Source organism: Cetorhinus maximus, chromosome 2, assembly GCF_964194155.1.
Source record: "Cetorhinus maximus chromosome 2, sCetMax3.hap1.1, whole genome shotgun sequence".
NCBI lineage: Eukaryota > Metazoa > Chordata > Chondrichthyes > Lamniformes > Cetorhinidae > Cetorhinus > Cetorhinus maximus.
Genome location: NC_135880.1, coordinates 195607244 through 195628215, shown reverse-complemented (window position 1 = coordinate 195628215; position 20972 = coordinate 195607244). Strand labels below are relative to the sequence as shown.

General features: G+C 44.0%; 1 protein-coding gene and 1 long non-coding RNA gene across 14 annotated transcripts in view; one reads left to right on the top strand and one right to left on the bottom strand.

The window, feature by feature from the left end:
- Positions 1-20972, bottom strand: part of pknox2 (pbx/knotted 1 homeobox 2) — a 452602-nt gene that overhangs the window by 234284 nt on the left and 197346 nt on the right. The gene's annotated exons all lie outside the window — the stretch shown is intronic.
- Positions 1465-10268, top strand: LOC144690914 (uncharacterized). The gene is made up of 2 exons (XR_013578993.1): positions 1465-1904; positions 9865-10268. It is a non-coding gene; the product is annotated as an uncharacterized LOC144690914 (long non-coding RNA).

The following is a 20972-nucleotide window of genomic DNA, read 5'->3' as shown; positions in this document are numbered from 1 at the left end:
GGATGAGTGCAGCTCCAACAACACTCAAGAAGCTTGACACCATCCAGGACAAAGCAACCCACTTGACTGGCACCCCATCCTCACCACCAATGCACAGTTGCAGCAATGTGTATTATCTAAAAGATGCACTGCATCTTGCATCTCTAAGGGGAGATGGTGGCACAGTGGCAATATTGCTGGGCTAGTAATCCAGGTTAATGCTCTGGGGACATGGGTTCAAATCCCACCTTGGTATCAGTTAATAAATCTGGAATATAAAGAAAGTCTCAGTAATGGTGACCAAGACACCATCATCAATTGTCATAAAAACCCATCTGTCCTCTGGACTGGCCAAGCAAGCCACTCCGTCAAAGAGCAATTAGGGAATGGGCAACAAATGCTGGCCTTGCAAGTGATGCCCACATCCCATGGAAGACCAAAGAAGATAAAATGAACTCACCAAAGGCTCTTAGTCAGCACCCATGACCACTACCATCCAGAAGGACAAGGGCAGCAGACACATGGGAACCCCTCCAAGTCACTCACCATCCTGACTTGGAAATATATCACCATTCCTTCACTGTCGCTGGGTGGATATATTCTTGGTAAGAATGGGAGTGATAGGTTATCGGGGGTAGCCGGTATGCAGATTTGAGGTTACTATCAGTCATGATCTTATTAAATCGCGGAGCAGGCTTGAGGGGCCGAATTGCCTGCTCTTGCTCCTTGTTCGTATATAAAATCCTGGAACTCCGTCTCTAACAGAGATTGTGGGTGTACCCACACCACATGGGCTGCAGTGGTTCAAGAAGGCAGCTCACCACCACTTTCTCAAGGGCAATTAGGGATGGGCAATAAATGCTGGCCTAGTCAGCGACACCCACATCCCACGAATGAATAAAAAAGTCACCACCATCTCTACTGAGATCATATATAGGTGACCAGAGACTGAATCGAGCCTGTGGCACTGGGAAGTGCACTGGCCTATTGCAAGAGAGTGCACTCACATCATTGCAGCAGTTACTCAACGATAGGGTAATTTGCTTTGTACCTATACAGCAGCATACAGGGGAAAGGTCATTAGAAACAGCAGTAATAGACTGCACGGATAATCCACTCCTCTGAGCTTCAGAAGTGCAGCAGTCATCAGGGATACACAGGCGATCAAAACACACCCTAGTTATCTCCTCACTCCATGCTGTCAAAACAGACAACAGCTTAATCAAACAAACTTCAGAGAGAGAAAAAACAGAGAGAAAGTGGCTACTCCAGATATCGCTCTGGTCCATATTGAGTCTGTCTGCCTTTGTAGCCAGGTTTCATTGCACAACATACAGTGCAGCTTCTGATCTCTTTACATTTAACATTTTAATTTTAAGAAAAATTCTATCTGCTAAATCCCCATAAATCCCCTGGATTCCGATTTGCTCTTCATTCTGCTTTTATTGGGTGGGACAGCCTGAGAGAATCTGTAACCATGGCAACAGCCTTGTTATGACCCAATTGAAAGAAAAGTCATAATTGCAAGAGATAATTTTTAAAAATGTTGAAGAGCTCAGTTTAACTCCTTCTCAAACTCAGGTTACCTCAGCTTCAAGCCACTTTGAAAGCTCAGAGGCCCAGGGTGACCGGCAGCTGCCTGCCACCTCGCTCATTGTGGGGACCACAGTTGATGGCAAGGTGTTATTTTTAAAAAATATCTTTTGATAAATCCTCCTAAAAGGTGAAGTGTGGTACTGTCGATAAATTGATTAATACAAACGTAATGAAATTAAATTCTGGCTCATTGGTAGCATTCTTGTCCCTGTATCAGAAGATCATCAGTTCAAGCCCAACTTCAGGAATTTGGCACATGACCTCAGCTGAGGGAGTGCTGCACTGTCGGGAAGTGCTGTGTTTTGGATGAGGTATTAAACCTCTCAGCTGTAAGTAAAAGATTACTAAATAAAGCAAAAGAAGTTAAAAACTATTTTGAAGAAGAACCGGGGTGTTCTTCCCAATGTCCAAACCAATATTTATCTCTAACTGAAGGAGTTACTTATTTCTATGCCATCCCTCAGGCCTGGCTGTGCACAAATTGGCTGCTGTATTTCCCTACATTACAATTGTGATTACGCTTCAAAAAGCAATTCATTAGCTACAAAGCTCTTTGGGGCATCCTGAGGTCATGAAAGGTGACTTGTAAATGCAATTAGATAAAACCATATAAAGATCAATAATGTTTTTAGTTTTATAATTAGGACAGTGAGTGCAAAATAAAAGTATGAATAATAAGTTTAACAAAGCAATGACTAGGCACTTTTGGCACCCTCTTATACAAAGAGCCTTAAAGCTGTAGAGAGTATACAAGGTAGATCAATCAGCAGAACGACTATAGTTGTTATGCTGACCAACTTGCCAGACCCAGACTCTTTCCACAGAAGGCTAACAGCAGATTTAATACGCGTTTTTCAAATTATGAATGGCTTTTGTCAAATTAATAGGGGAACACTATTTCCTCTAGTTCAGGGGTCAGTGAATAGAGGGTCATCAACTTAAAATTGCCATAGAGAGGTCAGAAGAAGTTTCTTTGCACAGAGTTGTTGGGTATGGAGTAGATGCAGAAATGTGCATCTTTTAAAAGGAACAAGTGAATAAACCTTTGAAACTGGGGAAGATATGGACCTTGAGGAAAGAGTAGAACAGTAGGGTAGTTGTGAATTCTTCTAGCAAAGGGATTCAATGGGACAAACTTGCACTGTAAACTTGGATCTACTCACTAAAGTAAAAGTGATTGCCTCTTATTTAGGTCTAGCAACAGCCAAATCATCTCCTGTAGTGTCATTACAAAAGATTAATCTGTAACAAGTGGCTTCATTACCCACTGTTCAATTAATCTTAGTGCAAATGTTACACAGGACGTATTACTACAAATTCCTCCACTCCCCTTGGCAAATTTTCTTCAAGGATATTGGGTGCATAGGTGATTGCTGCCTTCAGAGCATCAACTGAGTCACCATTCAACATAGGGGGGGCCTAGACAATGAGCATCAGTAGGGTATTCAACCATGAAACACATCACAGATAGCAATAACAGAAGCAGACTCCCCAACTGCCTCTTTTCCCCTCGCCCATTCTGTACTCTGTTTTTGAGATCCATGGCGCTTTGGGGCTGGTTTTGTCAATGTTTTGTTATTTGAATGCTGACGGTAACCAGGCTACACCAAGTGTGAAAATAAAATCCAAGCCCAAAGATCTTTCTCCAGCCCCCTAGCTAAAAAGGCCTGCAACACGTCCATCTTTTTTTTTAGTATCTACGCTTCACATCCGTAGAGAGCTACCACCTATAATCTGCAATCTCCTGTTCATTGTGCAAGATATGCTCTAGTCCTTCCAAATCTTGTTCCAGCCACGTTTCACATCAGAGCCAGTCTAGCTCTCCTTATCTCTCTTAAACACTTTGTGCTCCATGACACAGAATGGAAATTAGCAGCAGATGTGACATAGTTCTCAGAATCTCCAAGCTGGAACCAAACGAACTATGAATTAAAGTGAAAGAAGTTATTCTCAAAGCCATTGAGGAAAGAGTCCACAACCAGACATACAGGCAGAGAAGGTGCACTGGATCAGAGAGAGAAAAAAACAAAGGCATCTAAAAAGAAAAGACAAGGAAATAAAAAAATAACAGGACAAAGAATTCAGGTGGAGAAACAAAGAAGCAACAAGTGTAGCTCAGACTTCAATAACTAAAGACAAAAAACTGAAAAGATCCAAGAAAACTTAAAGCAGAGGAATGCATAATTTTATTAGATTGTCATACATCAAAAAAAAATTTAAAGTATGACTTGATAAAGGATGAAAGATGTAAAGTTTCCAAAAATAGGTCAATAGATCCTGCATTCAGGATACTAATGCCTTCCATGCCACATTGAAAGATATCTAACAGGGCATTGAATATGAATCATGGTGTGATCCTGAGGATGTGGTAAGTTAGGCACTAATACAAGTACAAAAACAGAATTACCTGAAAAAACTCAGCAGGTCTGGCAGCATCGGCGGAGAAGAAAAGAGTCGACGTTTCGAGTCCTCATGACCCTTCAACAGAACTGAGTATAGTTAGGAGAGGGGTGAAATATAAGCTGGTTTAAGGTGGGGTGCGGGGAGGGGAGAGAAGTTGAGGGTGTGGTGATTTTGGAGATAAGCAAGCAGTGATAGGAGCAGATAATCAAAAGATGTCACAGACAAAAGGATCAAAGAGGTGTTGAAGGTGGTGATATTATCTAAGAAAATGTGCTAATTAAGAATGGATGGCAGGACACTTAAGGTACAGCTCTAGTGGGGGTGGGGTGGAAAGACTGACAAGGTATTAGTTGTAGATTTTAAAATAATGGAAATAGGTGGGAAAAGAAAAATCTATATAAATTATTGAAAAAAACAAAAGGGAGGGGGAAGAAATGGGGGGGAGGGAGTTTAAGATCTAAAGTTGTTGAATTCAATATTCAGCACCACCTTCAACACCTCTTTGATCCTTTTGTCTGTGACATCTTTTGATTATCTGCTCCTATCACTGCTTGCTTGTCCCTACAACCACCCCACCCTCAACTTCTCTCTCTCACCCCCCTCCCCCCCCAACCCCCCACCTTAAACCAGCTTATATTTCACCCCTCTCCTAACTATACTCAGTTCTGTTGAAGGGTCATGAGGACTCGAAACGTCGGCTCTTTTCTTCTCCGCCGATGCTGCCAGACCTGCTGAGTTTTTTCAGGTAATTCTGTTTTTGTTTTGGATTTCCAGCATCCGCAGTAGTTTTTTGTTTTTAACTAATACAAGTATATCATTCTCAGTTCATCACCTTAAAATATGACCACTGAAGCAAAAACTAAAATCTTCTATTCCACTAGGTCCTTAGATGTTGTGGGTGTTTTTGCCTAGATTTAGAGAAGCCCATCTGCTCTACTATCTATGATGGCACTAAATGGAGAGATGAAAAAAGCCACAGTGGTCTCCTAAGTGAACTCCAAGAAAATAAAAGCAATTGCACGTAGTAACACATCAACAGCAATGATCATACAAACCATTGGGATGCATTTCAAAGGTAGCTGGTAGTTAGGGACAATCTACAATACAAAACTATGAGGGAGACAAAACTGAATAGCTAGTGTTGGAAATAAACTCTAGTGCTGCACTAAACTCTAGTGTCGACATAGACTATGTCAAGCAGTAGAAAAGAAGCCACCATTGGCACCGTTGTAGCCATGGGAATGGCCAGCTGATGCGGCAGAGGCATAGATTTTGCAGAAACTGAAGAGCAACATCTCTTTGCTGTGATAGGTAGCCATTCAAAGTGGGTTCAGGAGTTTCCAATGAACCGAAGAACGAATAAAGCACTCGATATTTTGCGTAGTTTGTTTGCTGCTTATGGGCTCCCAGAGGGAATTATGTCCGACAACAGACCTCAGTTCTGCTCAGAAGAATTTGAAAAATATATGAGAATGAATAGGGTAAAACAACAGAGTTCCACCATATCATCCTGCTACACAGCAGAGCACACAGTACAAATTGTTAAGTGTGCTCTTGTTAAGGAAATGCTAGAAGAAACATCAGTTGTCAGTTGAATCACAAACTGGCAAATTTGTTTATTTATCATAACACAGCTCACAATACTATTGACAGAACGTCAACTGAATTGTTTCTTAGCAGACAGTGTAGAATGAGGTTTTTATTGCTGCTCTATTCAGCAGAGTCAGTAGCAGAGCAACAATGCAGGCAGAAAGAGAGTCATAATAGGGTTAGAGTGACAGAAGGAAGCCTAAAGTTGAGCCAGAAGGTTAAGATGAAAGATCAACATCATCATCATATATGGTTGAAGGGGCTATCAGGAAGAGTTGCGAAAATATGTGGTCCTCGCACATGTTTGGTCAAGAAGTTTGGTAGTGGAAAGTTTAGATTTGTACGCATAGATCATGTTTTACCTTCAGAGGTTCATGAAGGGGGAGGAAGTTGGGAAGAATCAAATGAGTGTGATGAATTAATCGGCTGGGATACGAGTAGAATACCAATAGTTATGTCACCACAAGTCGTGACTGAAACCAGTTCAGATCCAAGTCAGAGTCAGACAGACATGTTTGATGAAGTAGAAATTTCAGTTGAAAATCAAAGGTAAAAATCAGTCCTTGTCGGAGAAAACTTCACCTCAGATTCAAGCCCAGATGGGTCAAGGTCTTTCCCCAAGTTCTGAAAGTTTGGGTCAAGAAAGAAGGTATCTTCTTAGGAAGAGGAAACCAATGGTCAAGATTGATTTGTAAATAATTGAAAAACAAGAAATTTATATAAGTCGTGTCGATTTTGAACTTTGTATAACTTATTTATTAAGGAGGGAGGTGTGTAATAGCACCTTCTATGGCCATTTGTGTATGTATGCATATAAGTCAAACTGAATAAACCAGTTCATTTGGGTACTCAAATTCCATATGTATGCACCAGTGTTTCTGTACTGCAAAGATATCACAACGACCCGGCTCAGAGGTGAGTCCTGGTGCACAAATTTATAGGATGCAATGTAGGGTTGAACTTGTAACAGTAGCTTTATTCTGTATCCAAACAATGCTAACTCCCTGACTTGGGACTGCTTTGTGGTCTTTTATTTTACATTTAAGCTGTACTGTACTTCACCTGGCAGTTAATTATTACTTGGGGAAAAACAAAATGGGAATGGGCTTCTGGTCCCTAACAGTGATATACAGAGCAACTTCAAAATAATTTATCGTTTTGCAATATTCCTTACAAATTCTACAAACAAATGAAAATCAGCAACTTCTCCAGGACACCAACAGTGACTTGTATCATGACAACCAGCCTCTTATAAACAGCTGGACAGAACGATCTGGGAAACAATCCAATCCTTCTCTGTCAGAGATATCTATGGTATCCGTGAGCAACAAGTAACAGGCAGGAAGTCATAAAAACAAGCCCCCAAGCAAAATGCTACCTTTCACCCTCACAGTGAGTGTCTGTGCTGCAGGAGGCATCGACTAGGAAACTGTGTAAAATATTTCTCAACACGTACATCAAATTAAGTCAACAAATTGTACTTAAGGGGAAAAAACTAGTCTGGGTGCATTTACTCTACCTTGTTAGAAGAGTGTGAGCAACAGGCGTATCTAAGACATGCTTACAGTAAAATGCAGGATATACATTGTACTCGTGATCATTTCACTCCCTATATTTTAGGGATACAGCTCAAAGAAAAACTTGTATTTATAAAAAGCCTTTCATGCCCTCAGGATGTCTGAAAGCACTTTACAGCAAATGAAGTGCTTTTGAAGTGTAGTCACTTTTAATGTATGGAAAAGCAACCACCAAGTTACACACAGCAAGGACCCAACAAACAGCAATGAGATACTGACAAGACAACCTGTTTTAGTGATGTTGGAGGTTGGAGGTATGATTACGCAAAAACTTTGGAGTACACAGAGACACAACATCTGTTATCACTAGTTTTTCAACATATTGGTTTGGGTACTTAACAGGAAAAAAGAAAAGCAATGATAAATTTAAGTTATGTATTGTCATTGTGCTTCTTGTGTAATATCCTTAATGCTTAAATACAGAGTCAGCTTGGCAGAATTCTCACACCTCTGAGGCCATCAGGACTTTAAGGATGAGTGTTCAGTGTGGTCCTGCGAGAGTGTTGTACTCTCCAAGGTGCTGTCTGGATGAGGTGCTAAATTGAGGCCCTATTCAGTTGGGCGTATGGCTATATTTCGCAGACCTGAAAGTTTTCCTAGACCAACATTCCTCCCCTCAATCACCACCATCAAAAACAGGTGAATTAGTCAGTCACCTCATTTGCTGTATATGGAGAAACTTACTATGTGTAAATTAGCATACACAGTGAGGTGTGATGCTGTGGAATGTCTGAGGATGTGATGAGGCACTGTATACCTGCGAGCCCTTCTTGTTCAATTCACCTGAAATTGCTCACATCAGAAGATACAGGCCTGCAATCAGTGGCACTTCTCCCCACAATGTCAGCTCAAAATGCTCTCTCCAGCTACACCCCAACGTGTATGTGTGTGTGTGTGTGGGGGGGTCAAATCTGTAATTGTAATGTTGAGTACTTTTCACAGTTAAATGAGGAATGTGAAATAATATCCGCATCCACTATTACATATTATTCAACTCCTAAAAACAATGGAACAGAGTTTGTGGGAGTGAATTCTCTATTGTTCCACTCATCTCTTCAGTTTAACTAACAGCATTAGAAATACATAAGGAAGTTCACTCCTTCAAGATGTTAAACTCTCGGTCTATTATACAGGCCAGGAAAATCCCAGCTTTGTCCCGAGGTACCTGAGCCCAGCCAAGATGATAGTACTGTGTCGTGGGAAGGAACAGAACCTAGCCAGGCTTCTTGCTCTTAATCATGGAGTGGTGTCAATAGCCATGCCAGTCAGTCAATGAGTTGGAGGTGAGGTGGGACTTGCAGCCAGTGTGTTGTTATAGCATAATTATTTACATAATCCATTTAAAAGATTGACAAGGGAATTAGCCAGTCATTACCATCATTACCTAGTGTTGTGTTGAAAAACTTCCAAGTTAGGCTTGGCAGTATTGCTTCCATAGTCAGATTGCCTACCAACATTTAATATCTAGGGCCACGCATGAAGAATTTGAGGAAAAATAGAGACAAAAACAAAGAAACACACAAGGTAGTCCCCACTCCGTGCATCAGTCATCCCATTAACACCAAGTTCCATTCAGCAGCATGCTAACTCACCATACAGATACTTCCCCACTCATTTCAAGGATTCAGACCTAATGACAGCAAACTGTGTCTCTGCTTGGCAAGATTTTACTCGAGTCAGATAGAATAGCGACATAATGGAACCTTTATCTGCAAGCTATCTACACACCTTAGCATGCAGTTTTCAGGTGACCCAGTGGAAGTTTTACCAGCGCATCCACTTAAAGGCATCTTGTGCTTCTAAAGCAGGTCAAACAAATATTATATCAAAAAAGCTAGTTTCTCAGACTCCTTACTTAGCAAAAATAAGTGCAGCCAGAGTGTCAGCTGTGGCAACAACACTCTTGCCTCTGGTGGAAGGCTGTGGGTTCAAACTCCACTCCAGAAGTTGGAACATACAATCCAGACTGACACTTCATTGCAGAACTGAGACAGAGCTACACTGGCAGAAGTGCTGTTTTTCAGGTGATATGTTAAACCAAAGCCTCATTTATCCTCTCAGGTAAATTTAGAAGATTCCATGGCACTATTAAAAGAGCAGGTGAGTTCTCTTCAGTGACCTGGCCAACATGCATCTTCAATCAACACCTAAGACAGATAATTTAGTTATTTATTTTATTGTTGTACATGGAATTTAGCTGTGCGCAACTTGACTGCCATGTTTCCTGTATTAGAACAGTGACTACACTTGGTATTATATTTGTTGTAAAGCACTCTGATGTCCAGAGGTGCTGAAGGGTGCTATATAAATGCAATTTTTTCTTTGAAACAATTTCAATGCACTTCCTAATGGATGCAGAGCAAAAAATGCAGAGCTTGACACTAAAAGGTGGAGGTCTTACTCTGTAAAGATGGCTAGTTCGTAAAGTGGAAATATTACACCTGTCACGAGAAAGTGCTCCCCTGGAGACAGGGCCATTGGAAGAGTAGATACTGCGTTATTCTAAATTGAACCCTTGACGCTAGGTTGTTCTCATACTCTAGGTGCCAGAAACAAAAAGGTGCAGCCTGAAACCTGACAAGGTTATATGTTTCACAAAGTGGATCCTGATGGCTGCCAAATGCACAGTTTGCAGGATTGCATTGGGTCAACATTTTGAGTTTCTCTTTGTAATACACACTCCAGTAGGTAATGGTTACCTCTCTGTTCAAACCTATAGAAGCCAATGATGCAAATGGTACTATGAGATAATTCCAGAGTTACAAGAAGCAAGCGAAAGATCTTAGTATAATAGTCTGCAATTCCTGTGCTTGAGGTGAACATGCTTGGGATGGGACTCTGGCCATTAACCTGAAGGTGAGCACACCTCTTCACCCATTGCCAGAATCAAGGCACCTGCAAGAGTCATCAAATAACCTCATTCTACAGTGTACAACCTTCACCTTGGTAAAAGATGCCAAATAGAATGCTGTGAGATTCGAATTGGAAGGGATGTCTGCAACATCACATGATCGGTTTGGAACCAGCAAAAGCAGATCAGGTCCTCATTAAAGCTGGAAAAATCAGAGGAAAGTATGTTCAAAACTTAGGTTGTGACTGCAAAATAAATATTTGACCCCTTTGCTGCTGACGACAGACGTTATTTTCTCTTTGGCTGCAGGCTTGCACAGTGATATTTATAGTTTGTAAAGGTCAGCCTGGTGGAAACGAACCAAAAGAAAGAAATTGCAGCTCAGGATTTTGGTAAAGACATAAACATCCCAGCCCTATCACAAAACTCACAGACATCAGGCCCTAGTCATATTCATATTTCACATGATAATTCTTATAAGCAGAACATTCCTACACTAAGTGAAAGTCTGCTTCTCCAGGTCTGTATGTTAAGATGGATGGTGTGATTCATTAAATGAGTTACACACTCTCACAGTAAAGGACTTCCACCAACTCACAAATGGTGCACAAATCTTTCTTTGTTGAGCTACAGGTTTGTCGGGGCGGAGACTGGGGGAGATCAAATTTACCCCCCCAATTTTCCGAATATATATGACATCTGTTCTAAACAGATCTGATGGTTCCATTTTAACCAGGAGGAAGGGTACTGCCACTTTAAATATCAAAACAGGAAACGGCAGAAATGTGAACGTAGGTGAACTTCATTGCTTTTCTTGCAATTCGAAAGTATTTTTCTTACCCGGATATCTTGGGATTGGAAGGGTTAGTAACCCATCACTATTATATAAATCAGTCAAGTAACTAAAAAAACAATTAGCAAGAAGTTTGATTAGAAATACTGTGCAAAAAACAGAAGAAAGTACATTGTAGAAGGCATTGAAAACTAAATGCTACGCTCATGAAAGGCTGGTTGAATTACATTTCTCCCTCCCATAAGTGATCAGAGCTCAGATGGTCCAATACTGTATTTCATTCCACCTCAGGATTGATTATCAGGAACTTCAACAGCAGAGAGACAATAAGAAATGTCAAAAGATGAGGCAAGTCAGAAAGTGGCTGTGCCTGTGCTATTCAGACACTCAGTAAATCAGCAGTCTCTCACCAAATACCTGCAATTAACTGAAGCAAGCTCAATGAGGAGTTGGCCTTGTTGTCATAATCTGTCCAACTCAAAAAATACTTCACTCAAAAGCAGTTTACTGTAATTGGTTGAAACTTGCAGAACTGCTCATTGGGAAACAAAGCTGAATGGGAGATAATGAGGTTTGATCACTGGAGACTGGAACCCAAAATTTATTAAAAGTAGGGGCATTTAAAAAAGTGACAGGGATTCAAAAGTCACTCTGACCAGTGTTCAACTCCTATTCCAGACATCCAGTAGGGGAGAGATCCACAATTAATAATAGGGGCAGCCTAAAAAAAGATACCCTGCAATAGAAGAAATGCAAAATTGATGTAGTAAGTGCCTTGATTGACAATATCGGACACTTCAGGAATCATATTCAAATGCAGCTTTTGGTGGCCGTTTTTAAACGCCTATTAATTTAAATGCATTACACAGCAAGATCCAAAGAATTCAGATTCTAATTTTCTTTGTAGTGGAAGAGTTTTAACATTTTGACACTACACTGAAAATGAATCCTTGGATATGTGCAGAGTTGAATTATTTACTGCTCAAGGTCTTTTACAATCACTTCCTTTCATCCACATGTCACCACCTCAAAGAGTGCAGATTCAACAGATAGCGTGACCTCTGGCACCTTGGCTAATGCTCATTCCCTACGAGTGAAGCATCAGAGCCAAGCCCAATCCCACCCGCACCCACACAAGCATGCTCTTTTGAGCCAGCCTATTTTTTCTTTCTCCAACACAAGGTCCTCAGAGCAACTCAGATAGAAATCAACTAACTCAGACTCAGGATCAAATCTGGAACATATCTGCAATGGCTCCATTCCACAATAGCCACAACTCCTCAGGTAATGAAGCAGTCCATGTCCAAATGCAGCAAGACCTGATCAAAACCAGGCTTGGGCTGATAAGTGACAAGTAACATTCGCGCCACACAAGTGCCAGGCAATGCCCATCTCCAACCAGAGAGAATCTAACCATCGCCCTTTGACATCAAATGGCATTATCATCACTGAATCCTCCGCTATCAACATCCTGGGGGCTACTATTGACCAGAAACTGAACTGGACTAGCCATATAAATACTTGGCTACAAGACCAGATCAGAGGTTAGGAATCCTGCGGCGAGTAACTCACCACCTGACCCCTCCCCAAAGCCTACCCACCATCTACAAGGCATAAGTCAGGAGTGTGATGGAATACTCTCCACTTGCTTAGATGAGTGCAGCTCCAACAACACTCAAGCAGCTTGACACTATCCAGGACAAACGAGCCCATTTGATTGGCACCCCATTCATAAACATCTACTCCCTCCACCACTGACGCACAATGGCAGTACTGTATGCCATCTACAAGATGCACTGCGGGAACTCAACAAGCCTCCTCAGACAGCACCTTCCAAACCCATGACCACTGCCTTCTAGGAGGACAAAGGCAGCAGACACATGGGAACACCACTGCCTGGAAGTTCCCCTCCTGACTTGGAAATATAGCACCATTCTTTCACTGTCACTGGGTCAAAATCCTGGAACTTTCTCCCTAACAGCACTATAGGTGTACCTACACCACATGGACTGCAGTGGGTCAAGAAGGCAGCTCATCACCACCTTCGAAGGCAATCAGGGATGGGCAATAAATGCTGGCTAAGCCAGCGATGCCCACATCCCATGAATGAATAAAAATGGTTTTAAAAATCAACATTTACTGATGCATCAGGGGAGTTATCCATGGAATCTCATGAATTTTAAATGATTTCCAGGCTGGCATGTATCTAGTGCCATGTCTTATGCTGGTTTAATGGTGTGATCCTTATTCTTGGCAGTGCGTGTATTACCATCTGTTCACCAGTTCAAGGATAACTCAATCTGGTAATAAAAGCAAGAAAGGAAAGACATGCATTTATATTGCGCTATTCATGACCTCAGGGCATTCCAAAGCACTTTCAATTAAGTGCTTTTGAAGGATAGTCACTATGTGTGCTTCTTAGTTGTACAGAAAAGGAAGCTCCCAGTTTTGATCCTTTACCTTGTGGGGATTTAGCTGATTCCAGCCACAGTTGCACTTGACTTCAGGTGAGGAGAGCAAAACTAGCCATAGTTTCCATTCACAATCACTGTCCAATGGCTCCTGCCAGGGTAGTGCTCATTTCAACAGGTACACTACACAATCTGCAGGCACTCAGTTTAAGCTCCTATATATAGAGTAGGCATGTGGATGAGGTACAGGAGAACTGTTATCACCCTTGAAACTACCAGCAAGAGTTGTCATCTTCAGGAGGGAATTGGAAAACTAGCCACATCAAACACAAACAACTTGCATTTAGAGAATGCCTTTAGCATAGTAAAGCATCAAAGATATATCACAGGAATATTACGCTGAGACAAATGAGGGGCCAGAAAAGGGGGTGAGAGGGGCCAAAAAAAAAGGGGTGAGGGGGGCCAGAAAAAGGGCAAGAGGAGCCAGAAAAGCGAGAGTTTGGCGAGAGGGGTTGCCACCACTGCTAATTTGTGAACAGTCAGAGCCCATGTTCAGAAACTAAAATCAAGGTGTGACATCACAGGAACGTCGTAAGTTGATTGGCTGGTGAGCACTGCAGCTTAGGGGTAGATTCTGAACAGCTGGCAAATTTAAAACAATAAAAATATTAAGTAGTAATAATAAATAAGTGAGTTGCTGGCAAGTATTTTTTTTTAAATTTAATACTAGTAGTTAGGTGTGTAAAGTATTGGTAGGATTTATCAGTATCAGTAAGGCTTATTAATAACAATAAGGTTTATTAGTGTTGGTAAGGTTTTTTCAGCAGTAGCAAGGTTAGCTAATAAATAAAGGGATGATAGGACTGTTCCAACCTTGAGAGTGCACATGCTGTGCTATGTGGGAAATCCAGGACACTTCCCGTGTTTTAGATAACCATTTGTGCAGGAAGTATCAGTTACAGCAGTTTGAGCTCCAGGCTTTGAAAATTGAACAGCAGCTGGTGTTACTGCTGTGCATCCTGAGGCTGTGTAAAGCACATTTATAGCTGTAGTCAACTCACAGTTTAAAAGTATACAGGAAGAGAGGTAATGGGTGACCACCAGGCAGTTAAAAAGGGACAGGAAGGTAGTGCAGGAATCCCCTGAATGCATCCCACTCTCCAACCAGTATTGAGTTCTAAATACTGATGAGAATGATGGTTCATTCCCCAACTCCTAGCTCCTCGCCCCTACCCCTAGTCCGTACACCAAGCCCCTACCCCCAGCCCCTAACCCTTAACCCTAACCCTTAAGACTCGCCCCTAACCCTTAACCCTCAGCCCCTAGCCCTTAAAACTAACCCTAGCCCATAACCCTAAACCCTAGCCCTAGCCCCTAGCGCTCAACCCTAACCCATGCCCCTAAACCCTAGCCCCCAGTCCCTAAACCTAACTCCTAACATTAGACCCTAACCCTAGCCCCTAACTCCTAGCCGCTAACTCCCAGCCCCTAAACCCTAGCCCTAGCCCGTAGCCCTTAACCCTAGCCCTGAATCCTAATCTTAGCCCCTAACCCTAACTTCTAAACCCTAGCCCCTAGAACCAAAGCCTAGCCCCTCGCCCCCAACCCTAGACCATAGCCCCCAAACCTTAGTCCACAAACCTAGCCACTAGCACCTAACCCATAGCCACCAACCCTAGCCACTAACCCTAGCCCCCAACCCTAGCCCCTAGCCCCCAACCCTAGCCCCTAGCCCACAACCCTAGCCCCTAGCCCACAACCCTAGCCCCTAGCCCTAGCCCCTAACCCCAAAACCCAACCCTAGCTCATAACACCAAAACTAGCAGCTAGCCCCCAACCCTAGCCCCTCGTCCCTACTCCCTAGCCCCAAGCCCCTAGCCCCAGCACCTAGCCCTTAACCCTAGCCACTAACCCTAACCATAGCCCCTAGCCCTAACCCCTAACCACTAGCCCCTAGCGCCTAACACTTACACTGGCACCTAGCCCCAAAACCCTAGCTCCCAACCCTAGCCCCTAGCCCCCAACCCTAACCCCTAGCCCCAAACCGCTATCCCCCAAACCCCTAGCCCCTAGCCCCCAACCCTAGCCCATAGCCCCTAACCCCTAGCACCTAGCCCCTAGCCCCTAACACTTAACCCTAGCCCTTAGCCCTAGCCTCTAACCCCTAGCCCCCAACCTTAGCCCCTAGCCCCTTGCCCCGCTCCTGGCCCTGGCCCATAACCCTAACACCAACCCTAGCCCCGAGGCTTAACCATAGCGCCTAGCCCTTAACCCTAGCGCCTAACCCTTTACCCAAACCCCCAACCCTTAACCCTAGCCCCTAACCCTAGCCCCTAATCCTAACCCTATCCCCTAACCCTAACCCTAAACCTATCCCTAGCCCCTCACCTCTAACTCTTAACGCTCGCCCCTAACCTTTTATCATCGCCCCTAACCCTTAACCTTCGCCCCTAACCCTAGCCATCGCCTCCAACCCTGGCCCCTAACCCTAGCCCCTAACCCTTAATCCATAGCCCTTAACCCTAGCCCCTAGCCCTTAACCCGAGACCCTAGCCCCTAACCCCTAGCACTAGCCCCTAGACCCAAACCCTAGGCCCTAGCCCCCCAAACCTAGCCCCTAGCCCCTAGCCCCTAACCCATAGCCCCCAACCCTAGCCCATAACCCTAGCCCCTAGCCCCTAACCCATAGCCCCCAACCCTAACCCATAACCCTAGCCCCCAACCCTAGCCCCTAGCCCCCAACCCTAGCCCCTAACCCATAGCCCGCAACCCAAGCTCCTAGCCCCGAACCCTTAACCCTAGCCCCTAACCGTTAACCCGACCCCTAACCCTTAACCCTGGCCCCTAACCCTTAATCCTAGCCCCCAACCCTAGCCGCTAACCCTAGCCCCTAACCCTAGCCCCTAAACCCAACCCTAGCCCCTAGCCCTCAACTTTAGCCCCGAGCCCCAGCCATTAGCCCTTAACCTTAACCACTAACCCCTAGACCTAGCCCATAAACCCAAAGCCTAGCCCCTAGCCCCCAATCCTAGCCCATAGACCCCAACACCTAGCCCCTAGCCTACAAACCTAGCCCCTAACAAATAACCCATAGCCCCCAACCCTAGCCCCTAACCCTAGCCCCTAGACCCCAAGCGTAGCCCTAGCCCCCAACCCTAGCCCCTAACCCATAGCCCCCAACCCTAGCTCCTAGCGCCTAACCCTTAATCATAGCCCCGAACCGTTGACCCTAGCCCCTAACCCTTAACCCTCGCCCCTAACCCTTAACCCTAACGCCCAACCCTAACCCCTAATCCCCAACCCTAACCCACAACTCTAGCCCCTAACTCCCAACCCTAGACCCTAACCCAAACCCTAGCCCCTTGCCCCAGCCATTAGCAATTAACCCTAGCCCCGAAGTCTAGCCCCTAAACCTAGCACCAACCCTAGCCCAACCCCAACTCCCAGCTCCTCGCCCCTACCCCTAGTCCGTACACCAAGCCCCTACCCCCAGCCCCTAGCCCTTAACCCTAACCCTTAAGACTCGCCCCTAACCCTTAACCCTCACCCCCTAGCCCTTAAACCTAACCCTAGCCCTAGTCCCTAGTCCCTAGCACTTAACCCTAACCCATGCCCCTAAACCCTAGCCGCCAGTCCCTAAACCTAACCCCTAACATTAGACCCTAACTCCTAGCCGCTAACTCCTAGCCCCTAAACCCTAGCCCGTAGCCCTTAACCCTAGCCCTGAATCCTAATCTTAATCTGGAGAGTGCAGCCAGAACCAAAACCATGGCACCACAGCTGGCTCAGTTATATGAGGAATTGGAGCGGGGTACAAGGAAGATTGAAAGAGCAATAGTGATAGGTGATTTGATAGTTAGGGGAATGGATAGACGTGTCTGCAGCTACAGACGTCAATCCAGGATGGTGTGTTGACCCCCAGGTGCCAGGGTTAAGGATGTCACTGAGCAGCTGCAGAGCACCCGGGGGTTGGGGTGTGTGGGGGTAAACAGCCTGCAATTGTGGTCCACATCAGTACAATTGTCATAGAAAGGGGGATATGGTACTGCGGTCAGAATTTAGGGAGCTAGGCAGGAAATTAGCAAGCAGGACCTCAAAAGTAGTCATCTCCGGGTTACACCCAATAGTACATGCAAGTGAATACAGAAACAGAAGGCTAAAGTAGATGAATGCGTGGCTGGAAAGATGGTGCAGGAGGGAGGGCTTTAGATTCTTGGGATATTGGAACTGGCTCTGGGGGAGATGGGGCCTGTACAGGCTAGATGTAAATATAGCCAGGACTGAGTTCCTTGCTCGTGCTATTGGGGAGGATTCAAACTAACTTGGTAGGGGCGTGGGAACCAAGAGATAATATCAGAAAGGATTACCAAGGTGCACAGTGTACTGGGAGAGATATAGCGCCAGGATTGGGAATAGTGATTTAATAGGTGTGGTCAAAGTAAGAGAGAAAGAAATAAAGTCTAAATCAGGGTTTACTGTCCATGAGCGTGGTAACTATGTCACAGGTGCAGATTGCTGGATTTTACGACCTCCAACCCACTCTCCCCCCACCCCCTCCAACTCACTAGCCGTGTTTTCAGCGGTGGTGGGGTGGCAGGGCATGTAAATTACAAGGGGTCGCTAGTCCACCACATTCTCACTCTCCCGCCATATGTAAGTAAATAATTCAGGATCAGTTGAGCTTGTTTACATGCCAATTGACCCCAATATTATGCTGCCCACACTATGGCATGGACTATTCTTCCAAAAAGGTTTTTAAAAAAGGCAGGAAGGAAAGGGGGGTTTGCCCTGTGTCACACTTACAAAGCTAGTACCTCCGCTTCCTTCCTCCCCACCTGCACTGCAAAACCCAAATCCCCAACCCCCCCACCTGCCCCCAAGCTGTTCGATCCCTCTCTGCTCAATACCCTCGACTTACCAGAGTCTGGGATCCATTGGTGCCTTCATCCTGGCCTGCTTGCAGTCCTGGCAGCACCCACCTCTGCTGCCTGGACTGCAAGGAAATTACAGAGAGGTGCAAAAATTATAGGGCAATTATGATGGGGAACTTTAATGATCCAAATATAGTCTGGGATAGTGGTAATGTAAAAGGCAGTGAGGGGGAGGGCTTCCTCGAGTGTGCTCAGGACAATTTTCTACAGCAATATGTTTCCAGCCCAACAACAAAGGAGGCACTGCTGGACCTGGATCTTGGGAATGTGGTATGCCATGTGGATCAAGTGTCAGTAGGAGAACATTTAGAAGACAGTGATCATTGTATCATAAGGTTTAGGTTGACTTTGGGAAAGGACAAAGAACAATCCGGAGTGAGAATAATTAACCAGGGGAAAGCCAACTTCAATGGGGCCAGAATAGATCTGGGCCGAATAAACTGGAGTCAAAGGTTGGCAGGAAAAATGGTAGGTAAACAATGGGCTGCCTTCTAAGGAGAGGTATTTCAGGCACAGAGGGATATTCCCTTGAAAGAGAAAAGGTAGGGTAAGCAAAGCCAAAGCTCCCTGGATGACATAGAGATAGAAATTAAGATAAATAAGAAAAAGTGTGTTTATGACAGATGTCAGGTAGAAAACACCATTAAGAACCAGTCTAATTATAGAAGATTCAAACGGGGAGTGAAAAAGCAAATAAGAGAAGCAATGAGAAAAGACTGGCAGCCGACATAAAAGGGAATCCCAAAGTCTTCTTTTGGCACATAAATAGTAAAAAAAAAAAGGTGGTAAAAGGAGGAGTAGGGCCAATTAGGGACCAAAAAGGGGATTTACGCATGGAAGCAGGGGGCATGGCTGATGATACCCAGGCCATGGTGAAAGAGGAATTAATTTAAACAGTAGAAGAGTTTAAAATTGATAAAGAGGTGGTGCTGGATAGGCTGTCCATACTGAAAGTGGAAAAGGCACCAGGACCGGATGAGATGGATCCAAGGTTACTGAGGGAAGCCAAAGTGGAAATTACAGATGCACTGGCCATAATTTTTCAGTCTTACTTAGACTTGGGGGTGTTGCCAGCAGGCTGAGAAGCGCAATTATTACACCCTTGTTCAAAAAAGGGTGCAAGGTTAAGCCTAGTAATTATGGGCCAGTCAGTTTAACTACGGTGGTGGGGAAACTTCTAGAAACAACAATTCGGAGCAAAATGAATAGTCACATGGACAAATGTGGGTTAATTAAAGAAAGCCAGCATGGATTTCTTAAAGGAAAACTAACTAACTTGGACTTCCAAAAGGCATTTGATACAGTGCCGCTCAACACACTTGTGAGCAAAGTTATAGCTCATGGAATAAAAGGGACAGTAGCAACCTGGATACAGAATTGATTGAGTGACAGGAACCAAAGGGAGTGGTTAACAGATGTTATTCGGGCTGGAGGATGGTTTGTAGTGGAGTTCCCCAGGACTGAGTATTGGGACCCTTGCTTTTCCTGATGACCTACACCTTGGTGTACAGGGCACAATTTCAAAGTTTGCCGACAATATGAAATTTGGAAGCATTGTGGACTGTGAGGAAGGTACAGTAGAGCTTCAAAAGACATAGACAATTTGGTGGAATGGATAGACAAGGTGGCAGATGATGTTCAATGCAGAGAATTGTAAAGTGATTCATTTTGGTAGGAAGAACATGGAGGGGTGATATAAAATAAAGGGCACAAATCTAAAGAGGGTGCAGGAGCACCAGGTCTTGGGTGTATTTGCGCATAAGTCATTGACAGTGACGGGACAGGTTGAGAGCGTGGTTAATAAGGCTGAGAACGTGGTTAATAAAGCATGCAATATCATCGGCTTCATTAATAGGGCCAAAGAGTAAAAGAGTAATGAGGTTATGTAAAACTTGTATAAGATACTAGTTCGGACTCAGCTGGAGCATTGCATCCAGTTCTGGGGTTGCAATTTAGGAAGGATATGAAGAAATTGGAGAGAATGCAGAGAGATTCAGGAAAATAGCTCCAGGGATGAGGAACTTGAAGAGAGACTGAAGAAGCTGGGACTGTTTTCCTTGGAGAAAAGGAGGCTGAGAGGAGATTTGATAGAGGTATTCAAAATCATGAGAGGCCTGGACAGAGTACAGAGGGATAAACTGTTCCCACTCATAAAAGAATCAACAACAACAGGGCAGAGATTTAAAAATTAATTGGTAAAAGAAACAAAAGTGACATGAAGAAAAACTTTTTCACACTGCGAGTGTTTAAGGTCTGGAATGCACTGCCTAGAGAGTGTGGTGGATGCAGGTTCAATCGAGGCATTCAAGAGAGGATTAGACTGTTATCTTAAAAAGGAAGAACGTGCAGAGTTATGGGGAGAAGCCAGCAGAATGGCATTAAGTGAAATGTTTATTTGGAGAGCCAGTACAGACAGGATGGGCCAAATGGCATCCTCCTGCATTGTAAAATGTCTGTGATTCTGTAAAAAAAACAGGACTTGATCAAAGAAGGCAGGCTTTAAGAAGTATTTTTAAAAGGAGAAGAGAGAGGGGCGGAAAGGTTTGGGGTATATCAATCTAGAAAATGGCTCATTCAAGTCAGTATATCACTTCCATTCAAAGTTCGCAATGCTGAAGAACTGTATCAATTTAGACTTACTGCAAGTCAAGATAAATTTCAAGTATGATAAGTTCCCTACAGTCTCCCCCTACGTCAAAACCAGGACGATAATCTGAAATGTCAAATCATGTGCTACTCCCACATAACAGCTGACAGTTTGAAGCACATCTAATGCTTCATTTTGTGCTGCGCTAGTAACAATCCTTCATGTATGCTGGCCTGCTCCACTTCATGGCACTG